General features: G+C 47.9%; 1 long non-coding RNA gene across 1 annotated transcript in view; it reads right to left on the bottom strand.

Annotated features, from left to right (window-relative positions):
- LOC117980384 (uncharacterized) overlaps positions 1–23,049 on the bottom strand; it is a 189,945-nt gene that overhangs the window by 102,831 nt on the left and 64,065 nt on the right. The gene's annotated exons all lie outside the window — the stretch shown is intronic.

Raw genomic sequence — 23,049 nt, 5'->3', positions numbered from 1 at the left:
TTTCTTGGGGCTTTGGAGCGGCCAGTAAGGTGAAGTCACCTCTGACCAGTCACAGCCTCCCAACCCGCTCCTGGGCAGCATTTCACCCAGCAGCTACAAGTGTCTGTAATAGCCCACAAAGGGGCAATGCTGGGAAAGGGGTGGGGTGGGAAAGGCCACTAAAGTCAACAGAAGCCAACCCAAGGCACAAGGCACACCCACTGTGTCATCAGGCTTGCTGGGGAGAGCTGTACCACCCTGACTAGGACTGGGGCCACTGGGTCAAACCCCAGAAACCTGAATGAAGTCCCCACTCACTTCATCCCCTGCTATAGTGACTCACAGCTTATGCAGGGAAGAGACAGAAATGTGCCCCTTCTGCACCAGAAACCCCAGCCTAGACAAGGAACCCATTGTAAATATCAAATCAGCAGCCAAATTCTATCCATCGCACCTCTGCTGTTTTTTTCGAAGTGGCTCATCAGCCTCACTATCTCTGCCCCAGTTCAGCCCTCACCTCCTCATATTTGCCCTGCTGCAATAGCCTTCTTGGGGCCTCCAGGCCTCCTGTCTCCTGCCTCTCCAATGCGGCCCCAGAAATGCTTACCTGAACCATGGGGCAGATTCTTTCCTCCCCTCCAGAGACTCCCCTTTGTTACAGGGTGAAGCTCCGACTCAGCAGTCTGCCCTCAGCATCCTTTCTCCATGTCATTGCCCACAGACCCCAGGCCTGAGCCCAGGGCACTGAACAGAATGGTCTGTGTGTCACCTTTGCACAGGTCTTCTTACTGCTCTGCACAGGGCCATAGGGCTCTTCCACTCACCAGTGACTTTGGGCAAGTACTTGGCCATTTTGTGCTTCCTTTGCTCCATCTATAGAATAGGATAATAATGGCCTTCCTGTCTCCCAGGGTCGGGCTGGAGGTCGAATGATGTAATGCCTGTAAAGCATTTAGAAGAGTGCCTGGAATAGGAAATGCTCAGTGTTAAGTAGCACTAACAATTATGAACTTTGTCCACCTGCTTTTTGCAGCCAGGGCACCTAAGTTAAAGTGCGGGTGAAGGTTCAAGGGAAGGTAATACACCCTGGACCCCATACCCACCAAACTGCACATGCCCTGAGCAGCCTCACTGCTGTTGGCTTCCACTGCAAGCCCGATATGGTGGGTGGAGCTTCCAGTGGGCGCCACACTGAACAGATTGCAGGACATCTCTGGAGGATGGGCCAGGACTGTGGAACAGGGCAGAGAGGGCACTGCATGGGGAGAGACATCTGGAGCACGTCTTTTCCAAGTCGAGGGCTGGGGCTGGAGGAATTTGTGGACCACAAAGCCCTCATCTGCTTCTGTCTGGTCCCCAGGGAGGCTAGGCGCATTCCTGTGGTCCAGGGTTTCCGCACTCAGACCTCCCTGCCCTTCCTTTACACTGCCCATCCATTGGCCTTCCAACAGGGGCATGCCAACCCCTCAGCCGATGCGCCTCTCTGCACTCTGGCCACACCTCACCAGCTCCAGGTGGATAGCTGGAGCCCAGCGCCCCCAGGGAATGGTAGGGGTGGGGTGGGCAGGCATAGATGGTTCTAACTTCATCAGTCTCACAACCGGGAGACCATTATCAATAAGCCCTGCCTTGCATCTCGCCCACACTCCTGCTCCAGCCTTTGGGGCTGCTTCCTTTCACTCGCAGGGGATGAGAAGCAAGTGTTTCCATCTCCTGGAACAGCTCCCTGCATGGTTTCCCACACGACCAACCCAACGGAGGCTCCTCAAGGGGAAGACGTCCTGTGGACAGAGGGCCTGCAGCCAGTGCAGGAGGGAGGCTCCCGGTGAGGCTGTGTAAAGTGCATGGGATTCTCTGCCCCACCAGAGCAGGAGGGTCATTCCACACAAATTCAAACCTCGTTGTAGAATTTGAAATATGATGGGGGAGGGAGGAACGCTCAAATCTGTCTGCTACAGAGCTTCAAAACGCCTCCTCACCCTAAGAACTAACTTCAGTCACTTGGAGATGCAAAGTTGGAAGCCTGGGGTTGGAGCATCAGTACTGCTACTTATAAGCTATAAAGAGCCAGTCTTGACCTATTTGAGCCTTAGTTTCTTCACTTGCAAAATATATAATGTCCCGTGTCCTGTCTCTTTTGGAGGTTCTACGTTTATTCATTTGTTCAGCTACTAAACAATTTTCCAATGACAAGCCTCACCAGGGCTGCTGGGAGGCCTCAGAAGGGCCCCTGGTGCCTCTGAGAACTCAGTCTAGCTGCTCTGATAACCGCACAAGTTCATAGTTGTGAAAAAGTTTCGTAAAAGTATGAAATACCAAACTACTAGCATCATTAACACGAAATGCCTAGCGTTGAAAGCCATTATACTGCTGAAAAGAGCAAAATATATATTAGGTGAGTGCTTCTCAGAATTTAATGTGCATTTGAATCTCCTGGGGATCTTGTTAAAATGCAGGTTGCAATTCAGAAGGTCTGGGCTGGGCCTGAGATTCTGCATTTCCAACAAGCTCTCAGGTGATGGCACTGCTACTGGCCTAGGGAACATATATTGCATAGCAAGTTCTTAGGTTAATGCTGAGCGATCACTGTTCGTTAAACCCAAAATATAAGTTGGTTTATCAGATCAGCTGATTGCAGAATTTGGCAGAAGGGGAACATAGGATGGATAAGTTTTGATGGGGGGAGTGCCTGAGACTGGGCAAGTTCTGGCATACAGGGCCTCCCTGAATGGTGGCTATGGAGGATGGTCTATGCATGCATAGTTGCTTTGCAGAGTGAGACACAGGGGCACTGGAGGGAAACGGAGTCTGAAGAAGGGAACAGGTAAACATACTTCATGTGCTCCTCAGTCATGTCTAGAATGCTTTGTGGAAAGGCAGGTTTGCCCCGAGTGCAAGGGGCAGATGCGGTCTGAGCACAAAGCTTGAGTACTTCTTTTGGAGTACCCTCTCCTCCCCACAAGCATTCAAGGGAAGGAAGCTGATCTTTTGGTGAGCCTCAGTTGAAACTGTTTGGGTTGAGGGAATAACCAGGCATAAGCCAGAAGTATCCTCATGATGAGGTATCAACTTTTGGAGCCTAAGGAAGTGAACACATTCAGGTCTCAGGGGAAGCCTGCTGGAGACTGATCTCTTCCTTAAGCCCTCTCTCTTGTCTCTTGTATTTGTTTCTCATTGTGTATTCTCCAAAGTGTCTACTGTAAGGCTGCAGAAAGGGCCCAAGGAAGTCACCAGAAAGAGAGAGTTAATAAGTATTAGGGTCATAAATTTGACCTTGAAAGACACAGACAACTCAGAGACATACTCCCGCTTTATGATAGGAGTAGAGGTGGAGCACCTGGAAGATTCTATTCTTCACTTGATGAATTCTTTGCTCCAAAAATAAAGCCCATAAACTTGTTCAACAGCTGGAATTTTCCATGTGAAGAATGTACCTCGTCTGGCAGTTTACTTAAGCAGTTATTTGCAGCCTATAATTTTCAAAAAAACAGTAGGGTGTGCCTGGCGGGAGATACAATCCCACTGAAAGAAAACAATGAGAAAACTTTGGAACAAAAGATGCTCTGATTCCATTAGAAAATCATCGACAATTCAGGGTCAAGGCCAATAAAGACGTGGCAAGTTTTCAAGCAGACTTGCGAGAAGTTGGGAGAACTGTGCTTCAGAGGGACTGAAGAATGCAGCCTGCAGGATGCCTGGGTGGGAGGGGGACGCTAGAGGCAGGGGGGCCAGTGAAGGGGTGGGTACAGAAGTCCAGGTGAAAAAGTTCTGAGGTCTATGGAAGTGGCAGCTGTGGCCCTTAGGAAGAGGGATGGGGTAATCAATAAACGGAGCAGAATGAGGGTGCAGGAGACATCAGCAATCATGGGGTGCCAAACCCAGTAACTGAAGAATACAGTCCAGGCACTGAGGAGAGGGCACAAAAGGATGGACAGATTTTAATGCGCTGGAAAGACTTTGGGATCAGTAGCAACTTGAAAGTAGTCTTCCATTTTTTATGCACAAGCAGGTTCTATATGTTCCTGGGAGAAAGATGAAGTAAATTAAAAGAGTATTGTCTAATGGTCTTGGCACTGAAGCGTTCCTTGCCTCCAAATAACATGAATCTAGCAGATCACATGGCACTCCTGAGAACCCACCAGCATACCCATGAGGCCAAAAGCAACTTATGAAGCAGCCCCTGGAGAGGCTTGTAATTCTTCTCCCACAGGCTGGGGTTCATATTTGAAGCTACGAATGGTTTCCCCCGTCTTCTCGATGCTGCTTGTATGCCTAAGACAAGTGCAGTAACTTGGGGACACCTCTTGTGCCTTGGTTGAGCTGCTCTGGAATATGACTGACTATCTCTTTGACTGGCTCCCAAGCTTCCCAAAGTGCATGTTGCTTGTGTGATGCATTAATCAAGGTTGCCTAATGTTAGCTCATGCAACAGAAATATCTCAAATCTCAATGGCTTCATGCAGAAGAGGTTTATTTCTCTCTCACAGAAAGTCCACAGTGAATATTTCTGGTCAGGCAACTCTTGCACTGCTCTCCTCAAATGGGAACTTGGGCATTTCCCTCAAATGGGAACTTGGCCATTTTTGTGGCTCTGCCATCTTGCAGCTTTTCCTATTTTATGGCCAGGCTTCTAAGTGCCATGTAACCATTCAACTTATATTTCAAATCAAAGCTTCGCAAATATATCCTCCAAATTTGGTTTAAAAAATCCACATGATGGATTTTTAGGAAAGAACTTAATATTTCTTTATGCAGAAAAAAAAATACTTCGAGGAGGAAATAAACTTTTGAAACTTGGTATTATGAAACTGTCCACTCTTCTCTCCTGTACAAATGAGGCTAGGTTATCAGTGAGCATCTAAATACCTGGATAAAAGGCTTCAGAGAAGCCATTTGGCCAGTGCCTTCTTCCCAGGAAGTCACAGGTTGAGATTACATTCACTGAGCTTCTTTTCTCTTCCAGGTCCTTTCCTATGCACATAACCTATGTTATGTCTAATTTCAAAATACTGCAATGCATTCATTAATATGCCCATTTGCACAGAGGAGCAAACTGTGCTCCAGAGAGGTAAGGCAACTTGCTCAAAGTCACAAAGATCTTGTTATATAGCAGTGCTGGGATTTGATCCCAGACAGTCTGGCTCCAAGACCCACACTCGTTTCATGACATAAGCCTGCCTTTGTCAGTGATCAAAACAAGACGGAACAAAACCAGAACCAGCAAAAGAGACGGCAATGGCTTCAGAGGCATCACACCCTTTCATGCAATCCATGGCAAATGGTAAATATTAGTGAGCTGGAGCCGTCTCACCCCTTTGATAATAATTTCTGCTCTAGGTTCCCAATGACAGTAATTGAGGCTATAATTCCCATTTCCTGCATCAGCTATGAGTACATACAGACTGCAAAGCTGTGCGAAAACCAGCTGCCCTTTGCAGCAGGAGGTAGAGTTACATCAGACTCTCTGCTCGCAGCCCTCTCTGCATTTACCAGCTCCAACCAAAGCAACAGTGACACACTTGGGGCCTCACAGTGAAAGGGGACTTCCTGTTGGTGTGCCAGAGCCAGCTTTTACCAGCTTATATTGGCCAACTGTGCACATCTCTTCCCAACTTGGTGTTCAATGTCATCATGTTGTGAGCTTTACAATGACCACGGTGGGAGAATTTACCCCACAGGAATTGGTAAATGTCGTTTATCTGAGCCTTTTTAAAAACCCAACGACCTAGGCGATAATATTCTTGAGAAAGGTGGGAGTAGGGGACAGATGTGCAGTTGAGGAATGATGGAAAATAATAGTAATAAAGCAGTCAACATGAACCAAGTACTTACAATGTTCCTGGCACTGTGCTGAACTCATAAGGCATTATCTTATACAAACCATAGGAATCATATAATGTAGATATCATTATTATATACATTTAAAAGGAGAAAACTAGAGTTCAGAAAGGTTAAGTCACATAGTCAGCAAGCCAAGATTCAAACACAGGATTTAAAACTCCAATAACCCTGCCCTTTAGACACCACGCTGTGCTTCTTGTCGTAGCAGTGCCTCTGGGATGTGGTCCACGGTGCCCTGCTTCAAAAGCACCAGAGTTAGCTTACTAAAATGCAGATTCCAGGGCCTTGCCCTTTCTGTACTGAGTCCGAACCTTTGGGGTGGGGTGTAAGAATTTAGATTTGTATCAGGCTCTCTGGCTGATTCTGCTCCCTAATGGTTGCAAGCCAGGACCTGTGGGTTAAGAACTGGCCTCCAACAGGGCTCTTCCCACAGCTTCCCACAAAATTCAGGGGGAATCTGGCCAGAGAGTCAGTCTAGGACTTGGGTGGGGTTGGAGGAATTGGCCCAAGAGCCCAAGGCTAGGGAGTCCAGGCCAATTCCAGTTCCTTCCCAGAAGCAGGCCAGTTCTCAGGTTCTGCCACTCAGTGGACAGCAGGACAATGCAGTGCAGGGAGCTGGTGTGGGCTCAGGGGCTGGATATCTTGGGAGCTGTCAGGGGTCTTTGTTTTACTGTCATGAATAGTTGTGGGTTGAGATCTCAATTTTCCAATGAATTTTAGTATGTGAACCAAAATCTGTTTTGTATTATTTTCTTCTTTGAATGGAGTTTTCCACATTTTATAATAATAAAATCACCTTGGCGGGACAGTCAAGGAACCTAAATAAAAAAACTACCAATAAAATGGCATTTTACTAACTTTAAGCAAAGCAAATGTCATATTCTACAAGGAAAGGGAGCCCATCTAGCCATGATTGTGATGAGAGCCAGCCCGCTTCTCAAAAGCAGTGCCTGCTCTGCCCTGCCCCACTAGGATTCACGGTACTCACTCACTCGCTCTCTCTCAAATGTGTTCTTCCACCAGAAGTCATGAAGAATGATTCTGAAGACACCTGGGCTCTCCCCAAACCAGGCCCAGCTCAGGTCTTGACTGGCTCACAGCAACCACTTCTTCCATTGCCCTTACCCCAGTCTCTGCAGGGCACCACAGCAGCGATGTTGTAGACTCGAACCCAGCTGTGGTCCAGGGTTGCCCTGGGATAGCTGGGTCATCTCTGCCTGACCGGGGTGGGGCCTGACACTCCACCATTAACATAGAGAATTTGGATGAATGCACCATCACAGTGACCATGCAAATCTCAGACATTTATAGCTTAATGGGAATATATTTAGCAGATCTCTTATTGAGAGCTAGTTTAACTCAGGGAGAAGACAAAGCACCTGAGGACTCAGGATACATGGGGAAGAGAGAGATACTGGGAGCCTGCAGAAAAAACTTGCTGGGAAGTATTTCTGAGCTCTCTACATGAAAGATGTGCTCATAGATTTGCTTTGGAATAACTTTTGCAAGGTGAAGTGGGGCGTAGAATAGATGAACAAGATTTTCCAGGAGCTGCTCATTGTTGAAGCTGAGTGATGGGTACATAGGTGTGGTTTATGCTATTCTATTTTTGCAGGTGTTTAAAAGTTTCTATAATAAAAAGTTAGGAAACAAAAAGGGGCTCATGGATAGAATCTATATCCCTATCCCAGGCCCCTGCTTCCTGGAAGGCTAGAGGGTGCATGTCACAGTGCCATAGAGCCAACAGGGAAATGATGTCCCAGCCCCAGGCACCCAGCTGCCCAGGCCACTTCATCTTCTGTCACACTCAGCTCCAGGCACTGAGGCCTCAACTAGCCAATCCATCCATCCATCCATCGATCCATCCATCCATCCCTCAACTCATAAATATGTATTTACTGTTCTCCTACCTCAAAGCCTACTCCATGCCAGGCACCAGAGTCCAGCAATCAACAAGACAGTCATGCTCCCTGGCTACATGCCCTCGCAGACAAGCTGAGGGAAAGAGACAATCAACACATGAACAAAAGAACACATGAACAAATACTTGAAGTCATTTCAGACTGATGAGGGGCATAAGGAAATAAACAGGAGGGTAGGAAAGGAGGGGGCTGCTTCTGCTAAGGGAGTCACAGGTGGCCTCTCTGAAGAGTGATGTTGGAGCAAGGACCTGAGCAAAGGGAGTCTGTGACAAAGTAGCTGGGAAAGTGTTCCAGGCAGAGGGAACAGCAGGTGCAAAGGCTCCAGGGCAGCAGTGTGCTTGGTAGGCTGCGGGGACCCAGGGGCGGGGGCGGCGGGAGTCTGAAAAGAACAGCAAGGAAGCCAAAGTGGCTGAAATGCATTAAGAAGGAGGGAGTAGGAACTAACTCAGGGAGGGATCTGGGCAGGGCAGATCACAAAGGCGCTTGCAGACTCAGTGGGAGTTTGGATTTTACTCTGAGTGGAGCAGAAGAAATGCCACAGACACTCTGGTTTTCAGTGAAGAGAGGAGACATTCAGGAGCAAGAGTGCACAAGGCCTCCTTTTTGGGCTGCAAAGCTGGCTTATCAGATGGGGTCAGGCTCTAGGGACATGCCCTCCTTCAGTAGTCCACAGGCCGTGAGTTCAGTCTCCAAACACAGGTCCATGCCCAACAGAAGTGAATAAAGGACCCTAGGAGCTTCCCTGGACAGCTTCCACCCTACCCCACTTCTCCTGCAGCACATGGGGGCCCCTGCCACCCACACCCCCAGCCCTGGCTTCGTCATGCCTCACTGGAAGGGCCCCCTCTCAAAGCCCACTCATCCACTCACTGCACACCCATGGCCTCACCTCCTGCATTTTCCATGTCTTCTTTGTGCTTTCCTCTACCTGGCCTATTTGGTCAACAAGTAGCTGTTCTTAGACTCCGTCATGAATTCCGTTTGTCCCATGAAGTTCTTCTCAATTATTGAAGTGAAGAGGGGCTGCTACCCTCACCCACCACTGCCTGACAGTGCTCCTCATCTCTTTCGTGACATGTGTCATGACCTGCCTGTCATGCAGACCCAATCGGGGAGATGAGACCTGTCTGCACATCAGTGGCTTGAGGGAGGGGACTGTGCCCCTTACCCCTCTTGTCCTCCAAGGGGGCTCCCTCTTCACACTGCATCTTGGTGGTAGCTTCTGGGCATCCAGGCAGCTCTAGGTGCCCTTTCTCCATGCGCACACCACATCCAGTACTTGCCACGCTAGAGCACTGGTCTCATGCCTCCATAACAACTGGGAGCTTCTCAAGAAAGAATGGCAACGCGCTGATGATGGTTGATAAATATTGAGTATTTCTTATGTGTTAGGCCCTGTACTAAGTGCATCTTATCCCATCAATCCTTTGAGGTGGGTAATATTGTTAACCAGCTTAAAGATGGGGGACCTGAGGCTAAAAGTGTTTTACCAAAACAAACAGCAATGACCAGCAGAGCCAGAATTTGATTCAAAGCTTGCCTGAGCACTGAGATCCTGCTCTTGCTGTATGGTACCTCCTACACCCAACTCAAGGGCAGAGAAGGTGTAAATCACTTTTGTAACCCAGGGCCTGCCACAAGTCACCAGGAGTCCTGGAGGCTCATGACAAACATCTCCCTCCTGGCTGCCCAGCCCAGTCAGGCCCTGTTCGGAGGAAGTGGCCAGGAGAAAGGCCATGTTTACCCAGGTGCCAGGTGTAAAGGGCGCGGTGGGGCGGCCTCAAAGGCTGGGCACCTTCTCACAGAGAAGAGGCTTTCTTTGAAAAGAAAGGGTTGGGCCGATGACCAGAAGGGCAGCCAGGAAGAGACAGCCCAGTTCAAAGAAAGCAGTTACAGGTGAGAGACTCTTGAGAACAAAGGTGGGACATCTGCTGTACGAACCAGCCTGCGTTCCAGCCAGGCCAGCTCACCCTCAAGAACAGCCTCTGCCACCCTGCCAGTGTGGCCAGGTGGGAGACTTTGCCATGGGGACCAGCCACCCCTCAGGAGCAGGACATCCCCGATACCCTGGGAAGGCTTAGTTCCATCTCCTGGGAACAAAGGCCCAGTCCTCATGCTGCAGGTGAAATTTCTTCTGAGTGGATGGGCTCAGAGAGGCTGAGTGACTTGTTCAAACTTGCACTGTTTTTAAGAGCCAGAGCCCAGATATAACAAACCATAAGGTTGACTCCAGCCAACTATATACAGGTACTTTTATGTTGTCATCTGTTCTTCCAAGCAAGGTTACCACTTATGTAGGCACTAAATAATGTCAGTGCATGGTCTAGCTTGAATTGAAACTTGCTGGAAACATACCTCATGCTTTGTCATCATCATTGCTGCCATCATTTAATACTTACGGAATATTTACGGTGTGCTAATCACCTTGCATATATTATTTCACTGCCACCTCACAATGACTCATGAGACAAATGTTACTATCCCCACTTTAATAGATGAAGAAATCAAAGCTCTGATAAGCTCCAGAACATGCCCAAAGCCTCACATGACTAGGTGGCAGAGCCAGCCTTCCCATTTATCAACAGTGACAGCATCACTGGGACTGCCATGACAGCAGCTGCTTGCTCTGCGCTGAGCTAGAGAGGCCACAAGGGCCACTGCTCTCTGTGAGTCAATCTCAAAAATGCAGGCCTGAATGGAGCTCTGAATCAAGGGGTCCAGGACTGAGAGCTCTGAGCACAGGCCTGCAGGGAGGACAGGGGTTATGTCAACAGGGGATTTTAGAGCCTAGCAAGCAAGAGTCAGGACCCAAGAGACAGTGACCAATCCCTCCCTGTCCCAGGTCATCTTTGCTCGGCCAAGAGGTCTCCTGGAACCCCATTTAGCCATCCTGACCATGCCCACCTATATCACAGGCTATCCTCAGCAGTCCTCTCAGCCCCAACACCTGAATGGCAGTCAGAGACACTGCTGGATTTGTACCATCAACCCAGACCACACACTGCAGTCTGCCTAATGCCAGGAAGCTACCTAGACATTTGTAGAAGCGTCCAGAAAAGTCAGTTAAGAACACAGCTTTATCACTGGCCATCAGCCAGTACAGGATTTGAATCCCGGCTCCGTGACTTATTAACGTGTTATGCTGGCCAAGTTATTTAACCTCTCTGTCCCTCAGTTTCCTTTTCTGTAAAATGGGAATAATAATAATATCTACCCCCAAGACTTACTAGAGAGATTAAATGAGATCACACATGTAAGGTTCTTAACATACTTCCTGGAACACAGTAAATATTAAACAAACAAATAATAAAGCTAGTTAATTTTGGTCCTATCTGACCCTTACATGTGTCCCATAAAGTAACTGGCCAAATAGCACTGATCTGGAAGTCAGAAATCTCAAGTCTGAGTTTAGCCAAAAGACCACACATCTCTGGGCCTCAGCTTTCTCTCCTTTAAGATGGAGATGTTGTCACCATCCCTAGTCAATATTTAACAAAAGTATCTATGCTGCTGATGCATAAGAAAGATCTTTGAAAAGTCTGAAGCCTTGAAGCCTGGGTTAAAGACAGGCCCGGGGCTGGGGCATCTGATATAACTGAGAAGCCAAACTGGTGAAGAAAACAGCCTTGTTTTTAGTCTGATTTGCCACCAGTATGCACATTCAGGGAATTTGCTCCATAGCAAAGGACTTCCTCCTGGTCCCGACATCCTCCAGCTAGAGGCTCCTCTCTCCCGCTGAGCCTCTGCCGCCCAGAACAGTGTGTGAACCCATCACTGAAACCTTTGCCTTCTTCATAACTTCAAGCCAGGTCCAAAATGGAATGTGACAGCCAGAACACTAACTGAATGGTCCAAATTGACACAGATATTTGCTGCACCTCAGGGTGGAAATCTTTGCAAGAATGTGAGGCTGCTGTAAACACCAAACACTGAGTCTGGCATTGTGCAAGGAGAACCAAGAGGGTGCTCATGACTCTGTGGTCCTTTCCCCCCAGATCTTAAGGGCACAGTACATAGAAAAAGGATGCTAATGGGTGAGGCAGTGGAGATTGAGTGGGCCCTGGAGAAGAGGGCAGATGTGTATTCATGCTGAGTGCTGGGCACACAGTGGTGAACGTGACCATCCAGTCCTCACAGAGCCCACGGTCTGGCAGGGCCAGTCACTGAACAAGTTACTGTGTGGTGCCAGTCAGTGCCTCAAAGGAGGAGGCACTCACAGGGTTCCTGGGGAGAAAGTAAAGCAGGAGAATGGAGTAGACTGGAGCGTCAAGGAAGGCTTCCTGGAGGAAGTGATATTTTTGCTGAGAGGTTAACCAGGCAGAGACGGGTTGTGGGGAAAACTGTGGGTGGTAGGATGCCAGGCATGTTACCAGAGCTTGTTTTAAAATGCCCACCCTGTTAGAACACGGCAGGGCCAGGTGCGGAAACAGCTCCTTGCAAACTAAGCAAGTGTATGGCCTTGGTATCTGCAACCTCAGAAGGTAAGAAAAGGCAGCTTCTCACCTTTTGTCTGCAAACAAAAGGGAGGCCTCACTGGGTTGCCTTGTGGGGTTGTCTCTGAGGCATTCTTGGCTCAGAGATGGAGGCATGCTGAAGCATCCCTGAGTAGTGATTGAACATTTCAGGTTTGCCTTTGGGGCAATTCCTCTGCAGAAGCTAATGTGGAGTTCTCACAGATCAGCTCCACATTTCAGACTTCTGTCTTTCACACTTTAGACAAAACGACACAAGCCTGTGCATCTGCCTCTGCTATTTGCCCGTGGGCCCCTGTCCGGTATTACATATTACCATCTTGTTTACTGCTCACAGTGAATGGCATTTTCATAGCCATTTCTATAATTATTAAATTTCTTGAGGCCTTTTATTTTCCAGTGCTGATGAGAGTGCGAAGGGGCTGTCAGAGATGATGAATAAGCTCAAGTACATTCACTCAAAAAGAAGGTGTTTTCCCAAAGAGGGTCCTGTGTGTGACTCCATTCTGGCCCTGTGTGAGCCACGAAGGAGGCTGGTTTGGTGTTGAATAGCCTTTCTCAAAGGGTGCTCCTGGAAGCCCCAGCTACACGCCACGCTAACACGTGTTTTGTGAGAATAGGATCCCAAGGTCAAATTTGTTTGGGAAACGCATGATTTAACAATATTGTACAGGCTTCCTGGCTTTGGTACTTCTCAGAGCCTTTCCAATGTGGCTGGGCATTGAAAATCTCCAGGAGGAGGACACAGCACCAGGTATGGTCCAGACTCTCCTGACTGTAAGAATAAAATGGTCCATTGCTTTTCTACAGATGTCATTACAAAGTACCACAAACTTTGCCTGTGGCTTAAAAGAATAGAAATTTGTTATCTCATAGTTCGGAGGCCAGGAATCCAAAATCAAGGGATTGGCAGGGCCATGTTCACGCTGAAGGTCCCAGGGAAGAATCCACTCTTGCCTCTTCCCACCTTCTGGTGGGTGCTGGCAATCCTCAGCCTTCCTTGGCTTATAGACGCATCGCTCCCATCCCTGCCTCTGTCATCACATGGCATCCTCCCTGTGTCTCTGTGTCTTCACATGGCCTGCTGATAAGGACACTGGTCATTGGATATAGGGCCTACCCTAACCCAGCATGACCTCGTCTTAACTTGGTTACACCTGCAAAGACCCATTTGCAAATAAGGTCACATTTAGAGGTACCAGGCATTAGGACATGGACATATCTTTTGGGAGGATATTATGGAACCCACTAGAGATAAGTTAGAGAAAAATGAAAAAGCAGGAAGCAGTTCATGAAGTGGCTCAATGTATAGACTTTGCAGCCAAATTCCCACCCCTGCAATTGCTATGATTTCCAGCAAGTTAGTAAATGCAGTATCTCCAGGCTCATCTTTCTCATCCGTATGTAAACATCCTAACACCTACCTCTTAGAATTGTTGCAAGATTAAAGATATAAATATATAAAGCATGGAGCCCAGTGCCTGGGCACACAATAAGGATGTTAAGCAAAAGAGTGACATGGTCAGATTAATTTTTTAGAACGAAATAATCACTCTTGTTTCCATGTGGAGGACAGGTTGGCAGGGGCAAGATAGCTTCTCTTTTGATCTTGCTGGGTTCCATCACGAGTTCACCCAAGGATATACTCCATATAGCCCATTCAGCCGCATATGAGGAATGCCCAGATCTGGACCACATGAGGACCTGCCGAGGGAACATGGAGCATGGGCTGCCTATTAGTCTGCTGGCTAAGACACTACCAAAGGCCATGGCTTATGCTACCAAGAGTTTTGGGGCCTGTCTCTTTTAAAAGTGGGAGGGACAGTCCTTTATTGTGTACCTTAAAGGATGACATTGGGAATGAATGAGAAAATGCACAGCAAAAGCTTTGCAATATGCAATTCAGTGTTCAGGGTGTATATGTGGTGGGGGCCGGTGGGTGGGGGGGAGTTATGTTCCTCAAAATACTGTTCCCAATAGGTCACCAGGACCCCACTTAGGCATAGACAGTTTGGCTAACTTTGGTAACAAGGAGGATGAGAACAGGGTAGAGGTGATTATCAGAAAAAAACTCCCAAGATGTGAAGTTGTTGAACCTCAGGATGTGACCTAGATAGAGCCATCACCAGCCATGTCACTGAAGCTTTGGTTTCCAGTAATCAGAGATGATGAGGGGAGAGCAGGGTGGTACACAGCCTGGGCCAAGTGGACCAGGGCAGGCAGGCTGAGCATCAGTCCCTGGGGATTCTTGACTGGAGGACTGATGGCCCACACTCTGAGGAAGATGGGTGCTACTCGGCCCATTACTACTGGAACTGGTGGCTGACAATACTCTAGGAGTGGGGAGAGCTGCAGGTCCCCAGGTCACTCTGTGCAGTGGAGGATGGCCCATTGCCAGATCTATAGGCAGGATGGAGCCCAGCAGAGCTGCCTCCTGATTCCAAGGCAGGAAAGTGAGCTCCCCCAGGTCCCAGGCCCTCTGCGATTTATGAGACCCTGTCATGCCTCAACCTGCACTAAATCTGCCTTAGCAGCTGGGAGCAGAGGCAGGCCTGGCAGGCCTCAGAGCACGTGCACAAGTGGCATCCACTGTGTTGTTACTGGCAGGTGCACCCCTGCTAGAGCTGCAGACATGGGGAGCCATGCAGAGGCCCAGGTAGGCACGCAGAGCCTGAGGGGACTGCAGAACTCTCCCTCAGACAGGGTGCCTATGAAGAGAGGAGGGTGCCTGCACCATTGAGAACAGTATTTACAACCTGGGCCACAAAATATAAAACCTAAGCCTGGGCCTTAGGGCTGGAGACAGCCAGGGAGGAACACAAGGAACAGCAAACACACAGGGGCCACCAGACATCTGCCCATGGGGGCCTCTCCCAGAGGTGGGCTCTAGAGGCTGGGCACCCTCCTTCATTGCTGTCCTCGGCCCCTAGCATAGCGTTTGATGTTTAGCAGGCATTCACTCAATATTTGGCTGACTAAAATTCACATTTTCAGTCCAATACCATCTTCTTTTCTTTCTTTTCTTTTCTTTTTTTTTTTTTTTTTTTTTTTGAGACAGAGTCTTGCTCTGTCACCCAGGCTAGAGTGCAGTGGCATGATCTCGGTTCACTGCAACCTCCCCCTCCTGGGTTCAAGCAATTCTCCTGTCTCAGCCTCCCAAGTAGCTGGGATTAGAGGCACACGCCACCAGGCCCGGCTGATTTTTGTATTTTCAGTAGAGACGGGGTTTTGCTACGTTGGCCAGGCTGATCTCGAACTCCTGACCTCAGGAGTTGGCCTCCCAAAGTGCTGGGATTACAGGCATGAGCCACAGTGCTCAGCCCAATACCATTTTCTAAGTGCAGGACTGCAAGGCCATGTGTCAAATGCTGGTGGGGACTCAGAGATAACAAAATGAGAGGCAGACAGAATTAAAGGGAATAAGGCTTCAGGCCACGGAGTTGAGATTCTGTCTCCACCATTCAGTGGCTTTGTAACCCCTCAGAGACTCCATCTCCTCATTGGGTTAAAACAGGGTGTCAGGATAGCTTTTGGTACAAGCTTTCAGGGAGCACTGGAAAGTGTAATAAGAGACTGGATATTAAAGAACCAGATAATAATGCATGCTGCATGACTAAGAAGCTCCTCTCTCAACACCTACCGAGCAGGTGGCTGTGAGCATTGCTGAGACCCTCACTAGGCAGTCTATCACTGTGCTGCACAGAGGGAGTCTTCAGTCCATGCTGGCTATTACCATTGTTTTTAAAATCAAGTTATGAAATATAGAACATGTTACACATAATAAAATGCACAGATCTCACGTGTTCCCGTTGATGAGTGCTGATAATTGTACAGACCCGATTTCCAGTCACCCTGGAAGTTCCCTCGTGCCCTTTTTCAATCACGCTCTGCCTCCTTGCTCCCAGAGGCAACTTTTCCATCATCGTAGACAAGTTGTGCTTATTCCAGTACTTCATGTAAATGGAATCATGTCATGTATCTCTTGGCCTCATTCTTCCATGTCTGGCTTTTTTTTTTTTCCCAGCATGATGTTTTTGGGGGATTCATCCTTATTGTTGCAGGTGTTAGTAGTTTGTTCTTTCTCCTTGATGCATAATATCCCATTGTAATGTATACATCACATTTAAAAATCTATTCTCCTGTTGATGAACACTTGGTTTGTTTCCAGCTTCCGGCTATTATAAGTAAGTTTGCTATAAACATTCCTGTATAAGTCTCTGTACAGACATATGTTTTTACTTCTCTATGGTAAATAACTAGAAATCAAATCACTGGGTCGTATTACAGATATACTGCCAAACCGTTTTCCAAAGTGGTTTTATCATTTATGTTCTTACCAGTATTGTATGAGAGTTCCATTCATTCCATATCCTCACCAGCATTTGGTGTTACCTGTCCTTTTTATTTTCATCATTCTATTGGGTGTGAATTAATATTTTAGGATGGGTTTGATTTGCATTTCCCTGATGACTAATGATCTGGAGCATCTTTTCATGTGTGCATTGGCCATTCACATATCTTCCTTTGTGAGATCTCCATTCTCATTTTATAAATTAACTTGTTTGTCCTTTTTTCTGATCCATAGAAGTTTTAAAATATATATTCTGGATATAATTCCTTGATCAGATGTATGTATTTCAAATATATGTATTTCAAATGACTTATTCATTTCTTTATTGGTATCTTCTGAGGATGAAAACCAGAAACTTTTACTGTTGATGACCAGTTTATTCTTGTTTCTTTTTACGGCTAGTGCCCTTTGTATTCTATCTAAGAAATCTTTGCTTACCCCAAGATTATAAAGATATTCTTTCCAATATCTTTTTTTCAAGAAGCTTTTTGATTCCAGGTTTTACATTTAGGCTTATGATCCATCTCAAATTATTATTATTTTTAAAAACTGTAGTGGTTGCTCAGAGCCATAAGGAAACACTCAAGAACTTTATAGGATCAGACTTTTCTTAAGCTTCAGGCTGAAGATAGTATCAGTTCTAAGAAAGGACTTTTCTTAGAGTCATGGCTTTGATCCAGCCACATAGTTCTGCTGACTGACAACAGGCCACAGAGAGCTGGCTTAAGAATCACCAGCCAAAGAAAAAGCTAAGTTGATTTCCCTTTGTCCAACCATGGGGCACTAAGCTGATCGTTACTAACTCAAATCACCACAATGTGACCTTACAGTGACCATGAGAACCATAGCAAGTCCCAGCCTAGGGCCTTATGGTGACCATTAGGAGACTGCACTGAGGGTGTCAGGTGACCCTCACCCCCTTGAAGCCCAGCTGGTTGTTAGAGGCCTCCCTGCACTGACAACTTGGTAGATAATGTGATTTAGGCAGCTCCTCATAGGTAGATGCAGACCTAAAGGTGGCGAGGCCTGATTGCTGTGAACGTCAGAGTCCCTGGCATGGCCCAGTGACAATCTGGACAGTTGGGGTGGCAGGTCCAGGGCAAGGTGAGGTGGGAGCCTGGGTCAGAGGCAATGGGAAGCCGTGAGGGGATGGGTTTCTCATGAGGCCAGGAAGAGAGGCCTTTGGAAGTTGTGATCTTGAGAACAAATGCCTGCAGCCCAGTTTTTGAGAGCCTAACCCTGGCAGCTCACCTGGCAGCCAGGAGCCTGCTGATGTATTCCTATCACTCTGGAGATACACCAGGAACAGCTCTCTTTCAGGCCCTGGGAGAAGGCTGCTGGCACGTCCTGTGTCTCCAGGAAGCACTTGCCTGCAACCTCAATGCCACTGGCTCTGCTGGCACATCTGACATACAACTTGTCTACCTTCCCGTTATGTAGGACCTGGTACTCTTATCATGGCACTGGCACAGGGGATGAGAGGGTGCAGTTGGGGCTCACAGAAGGACAGGGTCCAGTATCTGGCAAAGGAGGTTTTCCAGCTGGGCACACTCCCACTGGTCTAACTCCTCAAAAAGGGAAAAGATGTGCCAAGGTCATGAGCCAGCAAAACACGCAGCCAGCATGGCTCTCAGACAGCCCTTGACTCAAGGAGCTGTGACCACCCTGTGTAGGCAGCACCAGAAAATCACCACCTACCAAGCCCAACAACCCTTGCAGAGCTGAGCAGAGCTGAGCTGAGCCAAGCCGAGCTAGCACTGTGGAGGGGCAGCCTCTGTGTTTCCTCTCTCCTTTGGAGGGAACCATTACCTAAGGTGACCTGTGACACTCAGGGTTAATCTGGAACTTAGAGTTTTAAAAAGCAAAGTTCCTTCCTCTGAGTCTCTTAAAAGAGACACATTCCAGCATCATTTCTAACTCAAATAATTTTGGATGTCAATTGTATGTCTTTAATGAGCCCAGAAATTTTCATAATTATCCTTTTTTTCAAAACCATAATTATAGGTTAGAGTACATGCTACAGACAAGAAATTTAAATAGAGCTTTTTAAACACTTAGGCATTCTGCTTCTTTCTCTTCTTAAAAAATTCAATTATCCTACTGTTACCTTTCTTTTCTCCTTGAGGTAAACACTGGGAGATGAAATTTTAATTGTCCAATGCCTCATCCCCAGGGGCCCTTTCCCAGCCCCACCTCCCTGCTCCTTCAGTTCATACCCAGCTCCCCTGTGGCTGCACTGGGCATAGTGATTGGCAGGAGGTGGAAAGGCTTGGCTGGAGCTGCTTCCCAGTGTGGAAGACCCAGGCTAGCCCTGCGCTTACCTGGAGGCCTCCCGCAGGTGTACAGGGAATGAGTGAATGAAGCCTCAATAGGAACTGGGACAATGTGGCAGTTTCCCAGTTGAGTCTCCTCCAAGGTTAGAACCTGCCTCCAGTGACAATCCAGGACCTGTCCTAGTTCCATTGTGTGGATTTGCTTTGGCAGGTAGGGAATGGCCCAGCAGAGACAGCACAGGGACCCAAGGAGACCATGATTCTAGATTTAATCATTCATTCATTCATTCACTCACCCAGCATTCACTGAGCATCCCTGCCCTTCTGGAATTCACTGCCAGGACTGTCTCTCTCTTCCTTCACACCTACTGTGTATCTGGCACAGAATTTGGCACAGGTGATCCAAGATAAGTGATCTTTCTCACTCAGAGCACCTAATATCCTGACAGTACTATCAAGTTTTGCATTAAAGTGGTCCCTAGATGACCCGTGTCCCCAGCTTGCCCTCAACTGGCAGCGGAAGGGAGGGCTCTGCCTCACCCCTCTTTGGCTCATCCCCTGTGCACCAAGTCAATCTGGTCCCTACCTGGTGGTCTTGCTGCAATGCATTCTGCTGACACTTCCTGACATTCCCAGATATTTGATACTGAGCTTGAGCCAGGCACTTTCTGTGCATGTGTTGCACTGTTTACTTTCCACAGTCCCCCTTGGGCTTTAATGCTATTGCCATGCCCATTTGTGGGTGATGACACTGAGGCTCAGAGAGGTCAGTGTGCAGCAGGATTTGCCCTATGTCATGGCAGATGGTAAAGACTGCAGACTTGGGTCCTCTTGGGTTAGGATGGGCTGTCTCAGCTGTGAAGGGGCAAACATCCTGCTTTTGGAGAGACTTTTGCATTTTCTCTCTTGCCAAGTGACTAAGATTAAGAGCTGACCTCCCTCCCATCCCAGAGCTGCTGGGAATTTGTTTACTTCTGAACCCAAGGGCCCATATCCTGGAGAGAAGGTCGGGGCAGGAGCAAAAACATGTGGCCAGCATCAGAGGAGAGACTCCCAGGAGCCTCTGTCCTCCAGCTGGGGTCCAAGAAGAAACACAGCCGCCTCCAGCACAGGAGATGGGAGGAAAGTGCCAGCACAGCTGCCCGAGGTGGGGGCTGGCCAGAGAGAGACCCCTGTGGGTGGGAGGCAGTGCATTCTCAGTGTTGAGCAGGGGCTGAAGGGAGAAGGGCCACCGAGGCCTGTGCATGCATCATTTTGGCATACCAGGGGCAGGAGGACTGGGGCTGTGCCCATTGCAACCCGCCACCTGCAAAGCATGCTGGGAAAATACAGGGAAAGAAAACAATTATCTGATCCCAGGGAACCCAGCAAATTTTTCTGTTGTCAAATTCTTATTGAGAACAGACTCTGTGCCAGGCACCAGATTTGCTCTCATAGATCTTATATTCTTGTAGAGGAGACTGACAATAAGCAAGAAAAACATAAAAAGCACAAGAATTTCAGATGGCTGCAAAGACAGAGCAGGGCAATAGCTCAGAAGGGCTTTGGAGGAAGGGAAGGACACTACCTCAGACTGGATGGACAGGGACAGTCTCTGCAGAGGGGACTTGGAGTTGACTCATGAATGACAAGGAGCAGCCACCCCACAAGTATCCAGGGAAGAGAGGTACAGGCAGAGGGACCAGCTAGCGCAGCTGCCCGTGGTGAGGCAGGAACAAGGTTGGTGCTTTGAGGAGCAGGAAGATGCAAATGCAAAGCCGAGGGCTGCCAGGAGGAGAGGCGGGTGATGGGCCCGAGCGGCTGGCTCATGCCCAGCCTGTATGTTTTCTCAGTGAGGAGCTGGGATTTCACACTCAGTGGCTTGGGAAGCCTTTGAAGAATTAAATTCTAAAATCATCCCTCTGGGCTGGGTGTGGTGGCTCACGCCTGTAATCTCAGCACTTTGGGAGGGCAAGGTGGGTGGATCACCTGAGGTCAGGAGTTCAAGACCAGCCTAGTCAATATGGCGAAACCTCATCTCTACTAAAAATACAAAAATTAGCCAGGCATGGTGGCATATGCCCGTAGTCCCAGCTACTCGGGAGGCTGAGCAGGAGAATTGCTTGAACCTGGGAACTGGAGGTTGCGGTGAGCCAAGATCATGCCACCGCTCTCCAGCCTGAGTGACAGGCAAGATTCTGTCTCAAAAAAAAAATAAAAATAAAAGTAAATAAATAAATAAAATCATCAATGTGGCTTCCACGTGGCTAATGAATTTCCAGGGAGCAAAAGGCAAAGCAGAGTAATGGGAGCTGACAGAGTTCTTATTTTAACATTATTGTTTGCAGCCGCTTCTGGGGAGCCATTTTACATCCCTAAATATGTAAATATATAAAGGATGCTTAGATATTTCGAACGGGGAGCTGGTTTCATCTTCAGGTACCTCAAGATGGAAACTGTTCAAATGGCTTTAACCTCCGCAGCCCTCCCTCCACAGAGGCTGTGGCTAGGATGGGGCCTCTGGAAGCCTGTGTGGGTGGGACACATCTGTGTACTCAGCGGTTCAATAAAAATAGTTAATACAGCACACCAGGCTGCCCAGGAGACCTGTGGTGTTTCATCCAGAAGCCAAGAGTCTTCTTTAAAGTCCCTCCCAGTCTCTGTGCAGGCCCAGCCATTCATTCCTGCCCACCGTGTGGCTGTTTGGCTTCCTGTGAGACATTCTGTCTAGGAAGACACCCCTGGCAGGGTGGAAAAGGTGGGCACGGCGCCTGGAGCTCACCAGGCACACCCTCATCGCAGCCTTTCAAGTGGATCTCCTAAACCACTTGGTAAGGAAATGCTTTTTTTTCTCCAGAATGTTTCATTCTGCCGACCCCAGAAACCTGCAGGACAAAGGGTCTGAGAGACTTATGGCTTGTCTGGGAGGCTAGGGAGGCCCATCGCCCCACACGCCTTTGCACTGTGAGGGACAGGGACCCAGCAGGCCTCATTCAGGTTGTGGACAGTTGCTCCCTGACAGCCCTTCCTCCTCTATTCCCTCAGACCCCCTCCTTTTTCCCATGGCAGATGCCCAGACAGGTTGCTGTAAAGCCAGGAGGGCAGCTATGTTTCACTCTGGTGTCAATTCCATTCAGTTGGTAGTGGCTGCTTGGCACGGGTGGTGTCAGGTGGTAACAGGGCTTCAGAGCCTGTCTTGCCTCAACAGGAAAGAGTGAAGTGATGGATTAGTGATATCTGCCCTGAGCACAGGAGAAGATTGTGGAGGTACACATGTCAATCCTACCCAAGGCTGGCAAGTCTGGACACATTAGAGAGACCTGGCATACCACCACATCTTCCTCTTCTTTATAGCTGAGCCTCTCAGGCTACTGAGTCACTAGGCAGAACCAGTCCCCATATTCCAATCAGTTCCCCTCAGTGTGGGGCTCACAGGGCAGCCCCTACCAAGGAGAACTGCTCAGCCTACTCAGGCCTGACCCATTCCTTTCTTTGACCTCATGCAAAATTCACTAACTGTACAGCAACTGAAACAGGTTTCCAACCCAGAGTCCTCTTGTCAACATTTACCACAGTAGACTATGCAGCCTTTAGATCCCTGCTAATATACCAAGCCAAATGTAGAAGTTTTAATTAAATATAAATATGAAGACAGTTTAAATTTTTAAAAAACCATGAACATCTTAAGTTATTAAAATTCCACTCACAAATAGAATCAAACAAGGAAAAAGTACACTGAATGATGGAACCAATGAAAATGCATCCCAAACACAAACACTTTTGAAATTTAAGATAATTTGTTTTGAGCATTTAATTTGATCTTAACTGGTATTAAGGTTTCATCTTCAAAGGAGGAAAATTTAAAGCACTTACAGGACCTTTACTCATTGGACCTTATATTCTAATCCAAATCTCAGTCTTCAGCTCAGTGGAAGGCAGGCAGGATCAAATCCAGCTCCATTGGAAAACAAATATTCATCTCTTAGTTGAGTGGCAGGTTTAATTAGCAGCCACATTCTATTTTAATTGCTAGATTATTAGCAGAAACAGCATCACCATGGATGACTGCATTGCATGTAAATTTGGAGTGAGATACTCTGCTATGTAACTTTTTCCAAAGGGATTAAGACATGCAAGAAGACAGCTCCTCTAAGCTCTCAAAGACGGCATTTCCTACCTTCCCCGTGACTTCTCCTCTGTCTGGGGCACTTTTTAATAGCAAATAACCCTCT

This window comes from Pan paniscus, chromosome 4 (genome assembly GCF_029289425.2).
Source record: "Pan paniscus chromosome 4, NHGRI_mPanPan1-v2.0_pri, whole genome shotgun sequence".
Lineage (NCBI taxonomy): Eukaryota > Metazoa > Chordata > Mammalia > Primates > Hominidae > Pan > Pan paniscus.
The sequence above is the reverse complement of the archived record's forward strand: the minus strand, read 5'-3'. Positions and strand labels throughout refer to the sequence as shown.